This window comes from Dermacentor andersoni, chromosome 5 (assembly GCF_023375885.2).
Source record: "Dermacentor andersoni chromosome 5, qqDerAnde1_hic_scaffold, whole genome shotgun sequence".
In the NCBI taxonomy this organism is placed as follows: domain Eukaryota; kingdom Metazoa; phylum Arthropoda; class Arachnida; order Ixodida; family Ixodidae; genus Dermacentor; species Dermacentor andersoni.
Window position 1 is genome coordinate 86992501 of NC_092818.1, and position 20023 is coordinate 87012523.

At 51.3% G+C, this 20023-nt stretch overlaps 1 protein-coding gene and 1 non-coding gene across 7 annotated transcripts in view; one reads left to right on the top strand and one right to left on the bottom strand.

Moving 5' to 3' along the window:
* LOC126530845 (poly(rC)-binding protein 3) overlaps window positions 1–20023 on the bottom strand; it is a 421321-nt gene that overhangs the window by 394169 nt on the left and 7129 nt on the right. Inside the window, exon 1 of one of the 6 annotated variants that reach the window (XM_050178141.3) lies at window positions 15866–16095. The exons of the other annotated variants lie outside the window; for them this stretch is intronic. The gene's annotated coding sequence lies outside the window, so the exon portion shown is untranslated. Of the gene's footprint in view, window positions 1–15865; window positions 16096–20023 lie in introns of those variants that run through there. 6 annotated transcript variants of the gene reach the window in all.
* TRNAT-CGU (transfer RNA threonine (anticodon CGU)) lies at window positions 3615–3687 on the top strand. The gene has a single exon. It is a non-coding gene; the product is annotated as a tRNA-Thr (tRNA).

Genomic DNA, 20023 nt, shown 5'->3' on the forward strand with positions numbered 1-20023 from the left:
TCTTTTTCCGTTCCTCTCCTCGTATTCCCGCCGTCGCTGCGTACACTCCGATACTGCGCGCGGCGGCGCATCTAGTTCGTCCTCTGCTCGTCTTCATTCTTTTTTCCCTTACTCTTCCATTTCTTTCTTTCTTTCTTTCCTTTTTCTGCTTCTCGCGTTTCCCCCTGGTCCCATGCTTAGTAGCGCCGCCAGCACGCGCCTAATGAACCTTATACTTCGCCAGTGTGCCGCACCGCTTAATTTACGGGCCGACGAAAGAGAGGAAGAGACAAACCTCTCGCTTTTCTTTTGTCGGACTTATGTTTCCCCCGTGTAGGCGCGTAATTAACCGCACTAATTATGCCGTAATGTCAAACCTCGTTTCTGCGCATTTCTCGTTCTCCTTCGCCTCTCTGTTCTTGGTCCTTCCCGCGAGATGGGCAAAAAGAATGAAAAATGAAAAACAAGAAAGGTCATTGCGACGCCAGCAGTCAGGTTCAGCAGAAAGAAATAAGAGAAAAATACTGAATTTGGACAAACCGAAGCAGAGGAAACAAAATAAAATGCGATGACATTCACTACATAACTGGGGAAAATATTGAGAGAGAGAGAGAGAGAGAGAGGGGGGGGGGGTCGGTGGAGGTCAGCTGTCGGAGCAATAAGCATCAAGTTTCGCAGCACGACCTCTTTCGCGGCCCCGAACTAGAATTGCGACGATGTAGTCGCGCCTCTGCTCAGGCAACTACTGTGGTGGCGGTGACCTGAGAAATGAGACTAAAATGATAGAGGGATTTTGACTAGACAAGGCGGACAACTTTGTGTAGCTAGCTATAAAGGGAAAGCTACGGGCGCGTGGCTGCTGCACAGGTGTTAACGCGCCAAGTAGTCCGGCAGCGTTTGAGAGTGCTTCTGGTTGCTCGGAACAGACGCTGAATCGACGAAACTTCCAAGTGGACGATTTCGCATTTGCATAGACGCCGAAGGAAAAAGCCGCAAAATAATAAGTAAACTTTTAAACTCGGTGGTGTGTTCTGTGTTAGTTAACTGTTGCTAATAAGGTGCGCATGGTTTCTCTTCCCCAGCCTAACCTAACGTGGATGAAAACGCGGGACTATTTTCAGAAGCGCTCTCACTTGTGCGCGCTTTGCCTCCGCAGCTTTCCCTTCATAGCCACAGACAGCTGTCCACGAGTATAAATAAGCGTTAGTGTTCAGAGGCAACCCACAATCTAAAGTAAGCGTCATTTATTCAATATATATATATATATATATATCAGACGTACGAAAAGAGCACATATTTGCCCGCTGTAAAAGAATATTTGGCAGTTCGGTTCACGAAAAATTGACACCGCGAAGTTTTATCTTTTATGTTAATCTCTCGGTCGATTCTGAAGTTTGTTTTTCTGAAAATACACGAAAACGGCTCCCTCTCGTATCATCCTGATACAGTGAGGCGGATAGCAGTTTCTCTCTCTTTCTCTCTTTCTCGAGTAACACTGCGGTCAAGCGACCCCGCTGCAAGTAGCAAACGGCTTTTGCTACTTAGCAAGTAGAACGCAACCGCGGAGGCGGCGACGCGACACAGCGCACAAAAAAGGAAATGCAGACTCGACGAAGACGTGCTCGCTCAACAAAACTTGATACTCGGAGCCACCAGTCTACACCACAACGGGTTTCGACGCGCGAAAAACGAGGCGGGCCAATTAGTCGCTCCGACGGCTCACTTTGCCGGCCCGGCTTCCCCGACTCCGGGCTACCATTTGTCACGCGAGCCCTTGCGCTGCGAGCGGTCGCCGCATGTCGCCGACGAGGACGACGACGGCGAAGCGTCGACCGCGCCGCTGTCATCTGCGCCTGCCCGCATACACGAAACGCCCCGACAGCCACTGAAATAACCGCAGACACTGAACAAAAAAAAGCCTGTTCCAGAACTGTCCGTGCGAGAGATTACTGCCTACCCAGCTGCCCCCCAACGTATATATAAAATACAAACCACTACTTTTGGCGAACAAGGAAGTCAAACCTCCGACGATCATGCGCACGAAGGAAAGAGGAATGTTGTCAATGAAGTTAAATTGCCGCGTCATAACGACAAGGCTTATTCCTCTTGTTTCGATTCGAACACATTGGTCAGCTCTGCCCCAGTGAAACGAAATCATAATAAAGAAATATGCGGATCCCACGCACTGTGGGAATCGATGTAAGAGAAGCTTTCTATGCTGTTTGCTTTGATTGACCGTAATTATCGGCGACGTTGACGGCGAACGTGTCATTTCTTCAATACCGATACCAGAGTGGTGAGTTACCTTGCGTGCACTACAGCCGTTTGTCTGCGTAGCACACAGTACACAAAGTGAGACGTGTTTGCTTGAGGCGTTGTTGTGCGCCATGGCTCATAATCTCTGAGAGGGTTGTGCATTACCATTGCCTCAAATGACAGATCGCATCGCGGCAGACAGAGAGACAGAGGGAGAGAGAGAGAGAAACGATAAATGAAAGGCAGGGAGGTCAACCACCTCCGAGCCCGGTTGGCTACCCTACACTGGGGGAAGGGAAAAGGAAGTGCTGGCAGAATTATGGGGTTGTACGTGCCAAAACCACAACCGGCTTATGAGGCACGCCGTAGTGGCGGACTCCCGATTAACTTGGGCACTCTGGTGTTCTTTAACGTGCACCAAAATCTAAGTGCACGAGCGTTTTTGTATTTCGCTCACGTCCAAATGCGACTGCCACGATCGGGATTGAACCCTCGACTTCGAGTAATGCCATAGCTGCAAAGCTACCGCTGCGGGCACATAAGCCTTCATTTGACGTGCTACCGTTTCCATAGTGTCGCCTAGACCCTACGGTGTTTTGATTCGGCTTTGCGTCTGAACGCCCTGCGTGAGCTGTCAGCTTGACAAATTTGCATGGCGTTTATTTTTCAAAAACAGCAGACGCGTACCGTACCTTCAGTTTTCCCGCAACCGCTGTTTCCTTGCCTTCTCAGGTCATTTTCTCTATCTCTCTTGTGCCCTCTCCCCCCGTATGAGAACTGCGAGAGTGGGAAAGCTGTTATTCACTCGTTTCACGACTGCGTCGGTTCTACCCATTCTCTGCCTCCTCTCTACAGTGCTATCTACGTCCCATATGGACTTGCACGTTAGCAGAAAGGTAAGCGCAGGAGTTTCTGCAATGCTTTTGAGGGTGGTAATGGTTAACTACAGCTGTCAAGAGGCTAATGCGGCGACACCCATGAAGCTCCAGAGGGCATTGTGCACATGCGACGCTTTTTGTCGACGCCCCCTTGCATCGTACATCACAAACGCATTGAAAGGCCCATCGCGCCTTCGCACGTCACTGACATGCGACGTATGCATAAATGTTGCAGAATGACATTCCGCTCCCGGTGTTGTGCTGTATATATGTCAGCAAATGCTCCGAGAAATGTTCGCGTAGAACGTAACTTCTCATCAATGACCATCACGTCAGCGCAGTATAATGAAAGCAACACTGCGCACGCCTGTCTCTACCAGAACCAGCGCGTACACAGAAATGAAAAACCATAAGTTTGTGAGTGGTGGCGCTGGCTAACATTCCCAAGGTTAGTTCTAGCAGTAACACATAAATACCCAAGAAAGTGGATGGGGAAACACCGCCGCGGTAGCTCAATTGGTTAGAGCATCGCAGGCGTAATGCGAAGACATGGGATCGATCCCCATCTGCGGCAAGTCGTTTTTTTCATCCACTTTCATTGCCATTAATTTATCATTTCTTTAATTCGATTAGTAAGGTCAAGTGATTTCCCCTATATTTGCCTTGGTGTCTTTGTTCGCTTCTCATGATATGACTAATAAAAATCGGTCCCCTCCGTTAAACCCCTTTCTTCTCGAAACTACGAATAAGATAACGACAAATCACGCGCAGTAGCACGTCAGGTTTGGCGCGTCTTATCGCAGGTTCAGGTTTTCTTCCAGGGCCTCCTGATCCGGCCGATCTCTACAGTCGACACAACCATGCCGTATTAAAAGGGCTGCGCGCTAATTGCTCTAAAAACTGGCGGCTGGCCGCGTGCCGCATTGTTAACTCAATCAGCAGCCAGTGCGCAGAGATGCTATTTGCAGCCCGTAGAATTTGGCTATACTAGTTTGAAATATATGCGCCTTAAAAAACCTTATGTCTCACATGAACGGTAGCCCGGCTCATCTTTTGCTAGACATTCACATCCATACATTTGAACTAACAAGAAAAAAAAAGCGAGGAAAGAAATGGTGGGCGGCTTTGGAAGGCTTTCGCGTAATGACGGCTACACTGTTGCGATCGGGCGCTGACCCTGCGGTACCAGTCGCTCACGGAGAGCGCGACAATGGTAAACGAGCCAACGCCCTCGTCAGTGTCCGTTCCTACTGCGGTGATTCGTGGCAACCAGTTGGACCCCGCCAAACAAGTTTGGACATTTCGCGAAGTGACATTCCTTTAAACTACCTCGTGGTGCATTTCTCTCCTGTCATGGGTTCGGCAATGGGCATTTAGAGTACGTGATGTGCGACTCTATCCACATAATGTCGCCTTGTCAACGAGTGGACACGAGTCCACTCGTCGAAACGTTGGCTCCGGCTTTCACCTTGTTCTCGTTTTGCTCATCTAACCACGCTAGTGCGCTGCGCCCTTGTACGTGTTTTGGGGCCAAGCCCTCCTCAGAGGATAAGGGCTGCAAACCTCCGCACTGGTCGACGATGATGTCACCCATCTGAGAGTGGATTAGGTGATTTTCCTCTACGCCTGCAAGTACAGCTCTGACAAAATTCCAGAGACCGATGAAGCCACAGACGTCAATTATGGGCGCCGACGACAAGGAGATAACGTGGAATGCTTCTGCACGCCAGACCATGTTTCTTGTACACTGTGCCACGTGCGGCCACCGGCCTGGCTCCCCGTCGCCTACCACAGCCAGAGCCGTGCACCGCTGTCGCCGAGCGTACCCTATTGCCGACCCTACATACACGAAGACCACTACATTGAGGTTCTAGAGTTTGCCGAAAAAGTTCTTTAAGTGTGTACTGCTACGCGTGGAACGAAGTCTTGCGTTCCTTCCTAAAGAAAAAAAAGTATTTCTGAGTTTGCTAATAAATCCTGCGCTTTTCTCCAGGGTGAAGCCGCCTCATGTTCCTCATCGTTCTATATGCAAAAGTCTCGAACTAGGTATAGCACCGACTACAAGAGTACCAAAAGATGACGATACTAATACCCCACTTTGTTTTTGCTTTTCTTCAAGAGAGAAGAGAAGGAAAGCAAGAGGACAGGGGCTGACGGAAATATGAAGAAGGGGATGGAGGCAGTTACGTGTTTCGTCGTCGCGATGTTCCTCACGTAACAATGGCCGTGCCCTATTTGTACCCAGAAGGATTTGAGAAAGGTTTCGTTCGCACAATAATCCCGTGTATAGCGAACCAGTACACATACGCGAGAGAAGGCAGGCATTGTTGCGAGCGTTTTCTCCCGGCGTAAGGCGATGGCTACTGACGTCAGAACGACCACATGTTTTTTTACGACTTCGCGGCACGAAACGGGCTGCGGCACTAAGCGTGTCTGTGCGTTTATTCTCGGCAGACACAGAGCCGCCCGCGTCGTTTTATAACGCGCCGGAAATATCCGAACCCATTCGCGCGCCAGCACCAGACCGGTCACTACGGGCGCACAAGAAAACAACGTGAACTCCAAGCCAGCAGGTGCCGGGTGCAATGCGCGTGTGTGCGTGATTCAATGAATCACGGGGTTTAACATTCCATAGCACGCCAGGCGCCCTGACAGACGTCGTAGTAAAGGGCTTCGGGTTCATACCGACAACCTGAGGTTGCTTGGTAAATTCTTTAAGCGTTTGCTTCGCGCACCGATGAGCATGCGGCCGCCGAGGGCGGCAACTGAAACCGCGATCACGTGCTCGGAATTAGAACAGCATGGCCACTGAGCCAGCGCGGCGACATATATAGGTAGGATACGAACGTGGGTTCGTATCCCATCTGCGGGCAGTTGTTCTTTCATCTACTTTAATGTCCATTTATTTATAATTTATTTAATTCCATAAAGAACTACGCATAATGTCCCTTATGTTGTCCTTGGTGTCATTGTTTGTTCGCTAATGATGATATCAATAATAAAAATCGGGCGCCTCGGTTTCCTTTACTCTTGTTTATATATATATATATAGAGAGGAGGTGTAGCGAGAGAGAGATAAATCTACGTCGAAAAGCACAACATGTTTACTTTCTACATTTCTTTAACTATGTGCGAGCGTGTGTTTGCGTAAGTAATTTGGGGTAAGAAAGCCCTTACACTCTCTCGAGCGCCAGCCTACAGCAATAAAGATGCAATCTTGTTCGATTCATTCCTTCCGTGCTGCTCACATCTCCAAGCTGGCAACTCTACACAACTCAGCTTTCCCGCGCTTTTGCGCATTCACATGCCAACGCGCACGCCGATCGCGCTCTAGCTGCAGGACGTCGTGTGCCGATCGCGAGAAAGCCAAGGTCGGCGCATCTCTAAAAGAAAGTCGGCACGTTCTCCTTTCGCCAGCTGCGAGCGTTATCGCATCTCAAGGATGCCAAATAGTTAGCAGGCGGAACTGGGACAGCGAACCGATCGTGTGCCTCTTCGCGATTCTAGTTAGAAGCGACGCAAAGAAGCTCCGCGTGGCGCATAGGGCACAGCTGAGATTAAAGCGCGCCAGAGATCGAAATCTCTCCACTACAGACGCGTGGCCGTTCACGACACGAAACTTGTACTTCGCTGAATCCTTCGCCGAACGAACGCCGCAATCCTGGCTCCGATGTCGAGGTCGCAATTGACTTGAGATCGCAAGCTCTGCGCCAATCGACGCCCACTCGCAAAGAGCGGAGTCGAGGGGCAAAGTAATACTTGGCACAACATTAGCGATAACCCCCAGGGCGACGCTACGGCAAAGCATGCGGGGGCACCTTTCACATGCGACTGGAGGTATTTCGATATACGCATTACTCGGAATCAGAGAGCCAGTGAGTTAATGCGGATATAACGAATTCGCCGCAACACGTTGCAAACGCCAGAAAGAAGATTATAATCTATATACGGTTTCGTTCTCTATGCAGTGTCTCTCGTAGCGGTTAAGCGTCACTTAGGACAGCAGGGAGACAAGCGAGACAAATCATGACGATATGTCGCTCGGAGATGGCACATCCTATCAATAGTGTTGCCTGCTGCAACACCAAGTTGTATGCCCGTAACGCACGATAGTTAAAAGAAAAAGACAAGTGCTCCGTCAAAAAAGTTCTCGCGTATTGCAACGAGCCGATACAAGCCGTACAACGGGCCACTGGTACGCGCTACGGCTGTCGGAAGTCGGGAAGAGCACCACTCTTACGAGTATCCGACGCTCCTAGACGTTCCTCTTTCGGGGGCCCGTTGTCGAGGTTAACGAGGTGCCAAAGGTCACGAGAGCCGGTAGCATCGGTGGAACGGGAAGCGTTGCCGATTTACGCCGTGCGCACATTGATAACCGGACACGCAGAATTTTCGGTGCGGTAGCCTAGTGCATTGTTTTTCTACGGGTAGTCTATATACGCTCAACGGCACATCATTATGCTCAAAGAAACGCGAGTACCTTCCAGCCTGGAGAATTACCTGCGAAGCACCAATCCCCTCATTAACACTCCGGTACACCGCGGAGAGACCTCGTCGACAGCCGCTTCCTTAACCTGCACGACGCAATGACGCCTACAAATTCTCTACAGCCGAACATAAGAAGTGCCTCCGGCGTCGTAACCTTTTCTTGCTTCTTGATTACATCTTCCCTTCATTGACTATTTCTTTCTTTTCCTTAGCGGGCTGAATCTTCCGACACGGCAACAGCTTAGGGTACCGCCACACTCTATATTCTACACTACGCGCACTCTCCCTCAACTCCACACACAGAGTCTCGCCTGTACGCTACGGCAAACTTGCGCTCGGTCTCGGCGACCGCGCTCCCACCATCGCCAGCACCTCTGCGGGCGCGTATATATATATATATATATATATATATATATATATATATATATATATATATACACGAGGACAAGGTCGCGCCCGCCGCGGGGCACGGTGCCGAGAAGAGAAAGCGCCGGGCCGATTCCTTGCCGCGTGCTCGTCGCCGCTGCAGTACACGCACGGCGTCCTCGCACCTCCGAACGGGAAGCCATCGCCAAAATGAATAATGCATCGGCGCCGATACGTGCCTATAAGGCCAAATCAGGGCGGTGGCGCCAGAAGGGACGGAAACGCCAGTGCGTGTGTGCGCGCGCGCGCGCGGACGCGCGAAACGGGCCGAATAGTGGCGTTCCAGCGCGTTATCGAAAACGAATCACGGAAGAACAATAACGTACGAGGGCGGCTAGAGAGAGAGAGAGAGAATACCATCAGAGAGCGGCAGCGCATCCAGTGCAACTGTCGACACGTAGTACAGCGTAACGAACATAAGGGTGGGTGACGCAAAGGCAGCCTTCGCTTGCAATACCGTTAATGAAGGCGCCGAAAGGGGGCGACGAGGGGAAGAAGGGGGACGAGTCGTCGACGTGTCAGGAAGGAAAAAGGGAAATTAGGTCAGGAAAGATGGTTTCGCAAGCTTTGCAGTTGACTGACTGTTGACTGATTTACAATGTTCGAAATCAAGTAATGTAAACGTTTAAGCATTTACAACTCTATTTTACGGTTCATGATTGACTGATCGATTATCGCAGCTACACCAGGGCTCTAAAGGCGCTGAAGTGACGGGATTCAAACGAACTTCGACAACGTAAACCCACTGACGCCAATGTCAAAGTCACTTTTGCATTCCCATTCCCGCGGGAATCGAACCGCGCTCCGACGCATCTGAGACGCCAGAGTTTTGGAGCCGCTAAACTGCACGCGCTCGCACACCTGTACATAAACCACAAAGGCACAGCCACATGCGAGGAGCATAAGAAATAAAACAAGGCGAACGGCCTCGCGAGGAGCGGCGCCGAACGTACAGCGACGGGCGCTCGACAGACGCCCTTGTCGTATATTTGAAAAGCAAGCTGCTGCTGCCGCTTTCTCGCAAAAAAAGAAAAAAGATGCACGGACGTCAGCAGAACTGCGGACGTGCAGATTCTCCTCGCATGTATAATGTTGCCAGCCACCTGCATACGTGGGCGCGCCTATACCTTGGAATGGCGGCTGATCAAGCACGCGTAGAATCCCTGCAAACGTCTGCAGATCTACGACTAGCTGCTTCTACACGCGGGCACGGGATGGGACAGTAAAACTTCGCAATAGCCAATACCACTACCAGCTTGGAACTGCGGCGCCTGCTGCGTTTGTATACGTTTAAGGCGAACTGTAGCGCAAAGTCGAGCGTTCTTTTGTTTTTTTGTTAAGGAAAGAGCAAATTAATTGCTAACGAGAACTGCTCTATTCGCACAAGAAAACATACCGCACCGTCATTTCTCAGTGTCAGAAACAGAGAGGACGAGATAGAGGAAGATGAAGACATTGTCGTTCAAGGCATACGAAGCGAGATATCCTGCCACGGACTTGTATATATCACCCATTCGAGCTTCTGCCAATCACAGTTCATAGAGGTGCAACCACATCATAACTGCTCTTTGGGGAGTTAGTAGGGTGATTCGATGCGCATTGATGCACCCTAAGTGTTAGCAGATATATTAGCCACCTACGAGGAAAAGCGAGAGCCTTACCAGACTGCGAATACGCCCAAATTTCCATTTATTTTACTGCCACGGCAGACGCGTCAGCAGTAATATATATATATATATATATATATATATATATATATATATATATATATATATATATATATTTTTAAGGAAAGAAAAAACTGCAAAAGTTTCAGATTCCTACGCCACCGTATGTTATACCCCTGTCAAGCGGGCAAGTCAAGTGCACTTACGGGGAGTGCACTTCGGTACCTTGAGTCACACTTTAGGCAACGCGCTTCTTAACGGGAAAACAGAGTGCACTCGCAGTAAAAGCAAAATGGTGACAGACCAAGAGCGCGTGTTTAAAAATGTAAATTAACAAGAGAAAGCTGCTAAAAAGCGATTGTTTTAAGAAGAATTATATATAAAAACAAACTTCATCTATTTGTCTCAACAAAAAACGAAGAAGTTTTTATTATAAGTGTGTTGCAAGTCAATGCTGGCCAAGACGAATGCATAGCCAATCCAAAACAACATGGCGGTGTGCGGCAGTTGATCCTGCTCATAATCCTGCTAGAACAGAATATGAGCGAGTATATATGAGCAAAGGCGGCAAGTTCGATGTTTAGCTACACTGCAAAATGCCACGCACACGGTTCAAAGCACAACCAGCGTGGTCAGCACGCTTTCACACAAAAATAAACACGAACTGAATGAGCATGGCGGCACCGCAATGCCGCATCATTCTCGCGCCGTTAGTTGCGTACATGATAAATTCGTTTCTTTATTGTGCTGTTTCGCTTCTCGCTAAACACAAATTATATTGTTAAAAGCTGCTCAATAACTGAAATGAACATTTGTGTCCTTTTTCTATGCATTACATTTTGCGTCGTTGAAAGCGTTGGTGGCGAGGCTAGGCACTCCTTCAAACCGTTGGCGGCGAGGCTACGCACTCGGCCAGCAAAGTGCGTTCCGTGAACGTACTCCGACTTGAGTGCACTCATATGAGAGTACACTCCGCTGCGACGTTAAGATTTGGGAAAGTGCACTTAAAAACCGAGTGCACTCGCCGTAAGTGCACTTAACTTGCCCGCTTGACAGGGGTATTACACAACGTGCGTCGACGTCATACGAAGTCAGCAAAAACGGACGCCGCGGTGGTTGCACTGCAATAACTGCAACGTCAAGATCTCCAGACTTAATGAAACGGATGACGTCAAAACAATACAATGAACAAGCATCGGTTCAGCGAGTGCCTGCCTCACTCACAACTTGCCAAGAAGCGACACTTGGAGCCACAACTTGCCAAACGCCGACGAACGGAAGCAAATCGTGCGGAAAAGACCGCAGAACGAGGAGATACGTAGGTCCGGCAGAATTTCAGCTGGCCACAGGCTTCTTCAAGGTTATCAGCCCGCTTTCCATTACACTGTAAAATTCAGCGCACGTGCCCAGCGGAGGGGACGGCGAGTTTTCTTGGCGGGGGCACAAAGAAAACGCGTTTCGTTCTGCTCGGGCTTCGCAACAGCTACACTGTATGTGCTGCGGTGGTTCGGAATGTCAAATTCGTGCGCACGCATTTACGCGACACGCTTGTGGACGTCGACCGTAGCCAACGAAGGGGCACGGCAAATCTTTGAGCAGGCGGCAAACGACGCGCTTCCGCACATCACGCTACATTCCCGCTGCGACGCCTGCCGCCAAAGCTAGGTGCTGCCGTAAGAGCTTCCTAAGAAAAAAAAATTAACGGAGGTAACTCCGGCTCTAGTGTCTACGCGAGCTACAAGTATAGGCGTTCAGCCAATGTGAGAATGATGAACCGTATAAGCTGAAGGGAGCACCGCGCAACTCGATTACGGGCAAACAAATCGGCCCCGCCGAACAAGTGCGCCCTGATTGAAAGCTACCGGGAACTAAAGATTCCCGGCCAATACGCCGAGTCTCGGAGGTCATGCGTTGGCCCGATACTAGACACGTGACCTGAAATACAAGGGAACGGTTTCACGGAGCGTTCGCTTGCGTGGCTGCGAGACATAACGGTACCGATCAGTTTTTCCTTCCTTCGTGTAGGCATGTATGTGCATTTGCCTGAAATTCATGCTTCCGGCTTCAAACGGTTTGGCGACTTTGCAAATCGAGTACTTTCAACAGAATGGTGCGTCATATCAGCCCCAATTCGCAACACATTACGCCCGTGTGCAGAGACCAAACCGCCTTGCCGTATTCTGAAAAACAGGAGCGCTTAGAAATTAGGATTGATAAAGTGTATTAATAAACAACGCCACAAGAAAGTCTAAAGCCACAAGCCTGAAGGCTTGTGGCTTTCCACTGCGGCTGAAGGACCGCAGCGGAGGAGTTTCCTGCCATAAATTTTGCAGGAAACCGCACGCCACCCGCAGCAGCGCCTGGGAAGCACCGCAAAGCGTGCCGCCGGGCTCCTCCCGGCGTCTCTCCACCGCACAGCCAAGGTCGGCGGGCCACTGTTTTCCTTCCGTGACCGCAAAACCTCCCGCAAACGGCCCGTCGTCAGCCACGTCTCTTTTTTCCTTCCTCGACGCCGCCACGGCACGGCCACCACTGCCGCAGCTCGTTAGGTAACACGGAGCTACGCACGGAGGCAGCTCGGAGACGGGAGCGTAATTTAGCGCGCGCAGTTTCCTATAGAGAAATTACCATAGTGCTAACACTGGCGCTGCGATCGTCTCGCTACCATGGTAATTATAGCTAGTGTACGCATTTGTCGACTCCTCGCACGTGCTTGAGGCTTCAAACGTTCTGGCGACATTATATATAACGCTTCACCTTTAAAGTCATCGAATCACTCGTAGCTTTCTAGACGCAGTAAGTCGATTAGTCTCTGCCCAAATCCGTAATCATCGCGAATTATTGCATCTACAGCGAAATGTCTTGTTGAAAAAGACCAATTTGCAAGGTCACAAATCCGTTTGAAGGCAGAAGGACGAGGGTTAGGCGAATCCGTCATCATTCTCATGCTGACTGAACCGCCATGCTTGCGGCTTCCGAAGACACTAGCGCCAGAGTTTGACTCTAGCAATTTTTGCAGGAATTAAACTCTACAGTTCAGTGGAAGCCGCTCTGGAGCCCCATAAACACGAGGACGCCATAGAGGCCGCAACACTAATGCTAGCTCGGCGTAAGAGCGAACTGGTACAGCGGCTGGCTCCGGAAACATTTGGACTAGCTGCGGTTCTTCGTTCTCCTCCGGTCAGAATACCATAGCGTGATGTCGAAACCACGACATCGCCTTCGTACTGTGAGAACGGCGCAGTCCACGCCAGCAGGCCCTGGTCCTGACCGACGGCGCCCAAGAGCGCCCAGGCGAGCCTGGAACCACCGATCAGCCCCGAGTCACTTTGTCCTCCAGTTATTTCACTGTTGGCTCCGATTCCGGAGTTCCCATACTGCCCCACGCTCTGCGAAGGCGATGATGGCACTGGCCCACACGGCGGTTTGCAGCGACGACTCCGCACCCCCGGCGGCGGGCAAACCGTGCCTACTGCTGCACCGAACGAGCATCGGCGGAGCAGGCAATGTCCGAGCCACCAAGATCTTCCAGGAATCCAAAGGCCCTAAACCTGGCTGGCTTTCCGGACGTACGCTTCGTGAAGATGCGGCAGACCAGGTGGTGGAGCCTCCGAGTTGTCGAGGTCTTGCAGGAGACAGAAGGCACTAAACCATTCCCGGAGGCGCACCTGATGGTCCAGTCTTCTTCCTCGACCTCGTTCTGACGAGTGCACGCAGCATGTCGCCCGAAGTAGCAGCCGCCCGCTCGCTGCCATTACACCGCACAGAGACCACACGGCACAGCCCCACGCAGTTAACAGGAGCGGAAGGTCGAAGATGATGATCGTCGCTCGAACGGTGCCGCTTCCACTAACGTTGACAACTGACCTAAAGCGCCCATGAACTTCTCGTCGTAGCCGTCGTTAAACTTCTCTTCGGAATCGTCGTCATCGTCGTCTTCGCTGCCATTGCCGCCAGCCGCCACCGAGGAACCGCCACCAGAGGCAGAGACCTCGTCCTCCTCTAGCTCGGACGAGGACGACACGCTGCTCTTGTTCTCGGCTTCGCAACCAGACGAGCGGTTCTTCCGAGCCGTTTTCTTCGACAGCTTGCTTTTGCGTGCCTTCGCGGCTCCCTTAGCGTCAGCGGTCCAGTCGTCCTCGCGCTCTGACGTCTTTGAGTCGCTGGACGCGGCCGTGCGCCGGGTTTGGAGCACGCGTGGTCTCCGTGCTTCGACAACCTGTAGCGCTGATGAAGTAACCGCCCCAGCAGGTCCCTTCTCCAAAGGTGGCGCCGGGAGCTTCAGCAGCGCGTAGGAGACCGCTTCGCCCCTGTGTCCCATGCCAGACCCGATGACGGTCACGCACCAGGCCAGGCAGGCGTCGCTACTGGCCGTGGAACGGGCGCCACTCGCCTTCCCCACGATCACGATCCGCCCCGGATAGCAGCCGGGTCCTCACGTCACGGGCGGCGATGCAGGCAAAGTGTGAACGGCGCGGTCCCCCAGTCTACGCCAGCAGGCCCCAGCCCTGGCCGGCTGCGCCCAAGAGCGCCCAGCCGAGCCTCGAACCACCGCTCCAGCCCTGAGTAACTTTGTCCTCCACTTATTCGACTGTTGGCTCCGATGCCGGAGTTCCCACAGTACCCATCATCGTCCCCATCCTATCTGGGCTCTCTGCAGGACGAATGACTTTCCCAACTATAAGTACCCGTCCTGCGTGAGCAGACGCCCATCCTGGGCGCGCAAATTTCCCAATTCCATCCCACCTCATTATCTTCTGCCGTACTCGACATGCAGTCGCCCTTCCCTCGGCACGTATGGTTACTCTAAAATACAGGTGCGCAAGCACGGACGCAAGGAAGGAGAAGGACAACATAAAATGACTTTTCGTTCATTCTTGCGTCCAAGTTTGCACGCCTGCGCATCAGTAAAGTGACTCCCTACCAACTTGTACAATTATCAGTGGTTCTTGTTAGTCTAATAGGCCACCGGTTACCTGCTCTATACGCATTGCATTGCAAATCCACTTCGCCCAATTAATTTCAACTCGGATGGTCAGCTACATCCTCTCTAGTCCACACCGCGCACTCTCCCACCCTCTCTCTGTAAGCGCATCATTGCGCCCGATCCGCCACTGCGCGCACTCGTGCGTACCTGACGACGATGACGTCAGTAACCGTGGCACATAACCACCGTGAAGAGTCTACAGAGAATATAAGCGGCACGTACATAGGCATAACAAAGTACAGGGCCATCGTACTACCATATCATACAGAGCCATCGTACTATCATACTAGCTATATCCACTGCAAACACGAATCCCAGATATCTGCCATTATTCCCGACACTAGCGATATACCCGTGAACATCCTATTCTCACGACTCTGACACCACCGACTGCAGCTCTTTCCCATTGGTTTTGTTTGTTCGAAAACTTCTCTGCTATGTTTTTTAAGTAAGTATCGTTCTTGGCACACTATCACGCTATCGCTTATCAGCTCTATGAGTTATATGAACGGCACAATTTCACTTCCTACTAGTTTCACCCAGAACATCTGCTTGCGTTGCTTCTCCAACACATACTACCTCCTCTATTCTGACGTTGCGCCTGCCAGCTTTCTTTCCATCACTGCTTGTCCGGTCCTAAGGTGCGCCGAGGAACGAGGCCAGATGGGCTGCCGCATCAAAAGAAAACGATCTCGAGACTCTCTCCTGTAGTATCTCCGGGAGACGCGACTGTAGACGCATTCTGAAGTCGATGCATTCGATACATTCTGCAAAACCGCTCCCCTTCCTACCAACATGACGACCACGTGACTGCAAATATGCTAGTTTCTACCTCAATCATACATTATTTAACGTCAATACATGAGCTTCTAAGTAAGCGTATTTGTTCGGAGGTTTAGTTACAGGCGCACAACACTGGATCCCGGCAAAACACATTCGTAGTCCACATTTCAATGATAACAGGCGGCTTTCACGACTTCTAATTATTGCCTGCTCAGTGCTCTAGAACCCATCCTTGTCTTCCGGCAAAAGGAGGCCATCTCTAACCTTATTCGCGCTCTGGAAGACTGAATGTAACAGAACATGACGTCTGGGGTGATAACAAACAGCTAGTTAAACTCTAGAGTGTTCAACGTCGTTCAATACCCTTGCTCTGTACTCGTCAAGGAAAGTGCAGCACGTACCTGCGGCGGAAGGCATCCAGCGCTGCACTCGCAACAAAGACGACGAGGAAGGCTCTCGTCAAAACAATGATTCGTCGAAAAAACTCTCCGCACGCTCGGACGACGACGTCTCATCACCGACCGCGGACCAAGCACCGCAACGCGATAGCCCGACGCGGCGAACCTGCCGAGAGACGCTCTGCACAAGCCGTGGAAAGAACACGCACTACCGGATGCAGACAAGACGCAACGCGAGACGCTCCGGATTTGTGGAGTCCTGCCGCTACGGGCATATACGGGCGAGAAAGGAACGCGGCGTGCGTCGGTCTCTGAAAAACGCCGACTGAGTTTCGCTAGGCAGTGCGTTACGCGTGGCAGGACGAGGCGGAACGTGCAACTTCCGCCTGCCCGGAAGCGGCGTGCTCGCAGTATAGGCTATATAGAGCACGGGCGTGACATTCGCTACAACATAGGAAACTGTATGGGCGTGACAATGAGAATTAACAACGAGCACGACCGCACGTAAGACGCGTGACAACTGCTCAGACGCGAGGCGCGCTGAATAGCGTTATATCCGCTGTCACGTTGTGGCGGCGCTATCTACACAGGTAAATATTCTTGTGTATGCAAGAGTGCGCACAGTCTGCTTCTACGCCGCCCGTTGGCAGCAAGCATGCTACTTGTGAGCAAGCGGCGTCATGAGCTGAATGAAGATTGTCGCGACTGTGACCGCGCGCCACAAATGGTGACTTATAAGTGGAAAAGTGGCCGGTCCGTAGTGAAGCGGAGAACTTCGCTCTGCTCGGCTTCACACCGAGAAAGGTTGCACTGCGGTGCCGTAGGCATTGGTGTACCCACATATGCTCCCGTACGGTAACACCAGCGTGTGTATTGATACCATTTTCAGAGAGGAGCACGCAATTCCGGAAGGCGAGCAGCTATTAGCCTTTCACTGTTTTGCTGTCCTGAATGCATGTTCAATATAAAAGAAAAACGATACTCAGTACAGAAGGCTGCAATACTTCAAGACGAATTTTACCTTTCAGTGCATACGCGCACTGCTTCAGTAAGATTGTAACTTTTTTTAATTTCTTTATTTTATTCATTTAAGAGATGTCCTTTACTACCACCTGTGCTGATTCCATAACTTACAATTGCACTAAAGCTACGAAACATGATAGTATTGTAACGGTGAACAGATTAAGGGAGAAAGAGATGAGGACAACAGCCTCAGATGTGAGAACGAAGACTGCTCGGGTCCCCTCGATCGTTCATCGGTAAAGAGGGGCTACGTTGCATTCTAAAATGGAATCGTGAGGTCGACCCAGCAAGTTTCGTGAACGTTTATTGCGACAAAACGGGTCAAACTGATTGGAGACAATACTTCGAAATCGGCGACGTTACGCTGACACAATAGCGCTGAGGTTTCCTCAAGTAATGATCAAGTTCTTTTTTTTTTCCTCGCCAGGACGAATGAAAACGAGTTTCGGACGAGTTCGACAGAATACTGGTTTGGCGTCACCCCACTTTTTTTTTTTTTTTTTAAGCGCGCGCGTTTCCAGCGCAGCTCCATACTGAAACCAAGTTAATTTTCCTACTTTCGAGGAAAGATGGGAGCCCGCTTCGATCCTCTCCGAATCTCCCACGCACACAACGGCGAGTCCAATCCGCCCGGCACAGCCGTGCACGGACATATCGCGCACTTCCCGTTCGAGGCAGTTCAGCTGGCCCCGCACACACACACACACATGACACGCCCCGACGCTCGCGTGCGGCGATAATAATAGAAATAAAAACCGGGCGGCAGCAGGCAGGCAGACAGACAGGCATGGAGCCAAGCAGAAGCCGCGGACGGAGGCGAGCGCGGGAGACGCACGGCCTGTTGAAACGCGCTGCCTGCGGGGCTCGCGTAGTCGTCGACGGCGGCGAGGCAGGGTCGTGCGCTGTGCGCAGCTGCCGCCGCAGCTGGGGCCGATCAACCCGAACGAGCGCGGCGAGCGACCGCCAGCGCAAGGTGGAAAACAGGCGCCGCCGCCGCCCTTCGTCCCGCGTCGACGAGAAGGGCACGACGGCTGCGGCGAGAAATAACACGAACCCCGAGCTTGAGGCATCGCGAACGGGTGGAAGGCAGCAAGTGAGGGGGGTTGGAAGACGGAGGGGGGCGGGCGGGGGGGGGGACTGTTGACGTAAAAATGTTTCACTCCCACTGTCGCTCGCAACATTCGTCGCAGGCACACGTACGAAGCTTTCACGCAGAACAGTAACGAAAAAAAAAAAAAGAAAAGTACCTCCCTGCGTGTCAGGGATCGACATCCCAAAACTGCCCATTGGATAATAAGGGAAGTCGTAATAGAAAGATGCAGACTAAATTTTACCACCTGAAGTTATTTTAACATCCACATAAATCTAAGTACACGAGTAATTGTTATGATTATTATAATTGTTTGCAATTTGCCGACGACCTCGTTATCGGCAACAGCACGTCATAAACAATGAGCCACGATGGTAGGGTAATCAATCAATCAATCAATCAATCAATCAATCAATCAATCAATCAATCAATCAATCAATCAATCAATCAATCAATCAATCAATCAATCAATCAATCAATCATTTTCCAGGAAGTGCGCTCCGGTTTATTTCTACTCGCAATACGCGCCGAAACTCTCTTTAATTTATCGTAAAGTAAGAACGATACCACGCTTTATACGTCGCGCCTGTCCATACTTTACGCATGAACAACCCGGCCGGGCCACAAATCACCGCCGCCACCCACGCCTCTGGCAAACAGTCAATTTTCGGCGTTGCCCAGGTGCGACGCGCAATGCGCCTTCTATACCACGTAACCTGCGCGTGGCGTGTCGCAACGCATTACGTAAGTCATCCGAGGAAAGTGTAGCCCCCCACCCACCGCCTCTCATCCTTTTGGATAACGAGAATAAACACTTCCGCTTTCGGGGCGGTGGTTCTGCTTCGTGGCGCGACATCGGAACATCGCCGAGGATCGAGCGCCGACGGTACACGTTTCCTGCACCGCGCCACCGTCCACAGCGTTCGATAAGAGCTTAAACAGCCGCGCCTCTCGAAACGCCCTTAGGTGGGGTCGGTAAATGCCCGGGTTCTGTATACACACACGCGCACATTCCAAGCTTATCGCTGACACTGTAATACCAAAGTAGCGCCGCACTCTGAAAGGATCGCTGAAGGAAGATATGTATTTCAAGTACTCACAGAGCCAATGCCTACAATCTCGAAATAGCAGGAGGACGACCTTTATACCGAGTGTAGAGACTTGGGTATGTCAGAAAAACGGCGCAAAAGTGAAGGCCTGCTGGCGGTGCCATAGACCAATTCCCGAAACGTGCCACTGTGACGTCACCCACTGCGGTAAGCGCAGCAACATAAGTCACGTCAGGCTATCACATTTGCCGGAATTTGGGCGCAGCAACATTCAGGAAGAGACAGTTGACCTTCTTGATATGCGAATTTCGCGGCTAGGAAGTCATATCTCGCCAAACGAAAAGCAAGAACAGGCTGCCAGTTGCCGTAGGAGTTCGCCTGTAAAACGGGAAAGCCCGCAAGGAAAGCCTTACTTTTTTTCTTTTTATTGCGCCACTCCACCGTTTCGCCTTGCATAGATAGGTCAGCGCACTGTCTCCTTCGAAATTAAGGCTTTACCGTCCGTCCACTTGGCACGCAAGCTCTCTGGAACACCCCAAATATAAGGCGCACCAGGTTGCACGAACTGAATGCTTCGGTCCAACTCCGACTTCCACCCGGGCTTCACCGACGTTAGGCATCGCTTCTATACCGGCTGTAGTTGGGAGTGGCTTTCAAGAAGGCGTACACTACTTTGATTGGAATGACCGACAGTGCTGCATGCGACGTCTGCGGCGTGGAAGAGAACATCGAACACTTATTGTACCATTGTCATCGATTTCAGTCGGAAAAGCAAAACATTATCTATCGCATTGCGACGAGTGGACGATCGGCCGTTGTCTATGCAGATGCTACTTGAAGACTGTCCCCATCGCTCGTCGGCCAAGAAAGCTATGAAGGCACTTTTGTCTTTCTTGAGGGCGACTCGCCTGTGTGAACGCCGTTGACTCTCTCAGGCCATCCGCGTGCGTGCGCGAGCTCACCGCGGCGCGGCTTTCCTCCCCGTCCCTCCCTCTCTCT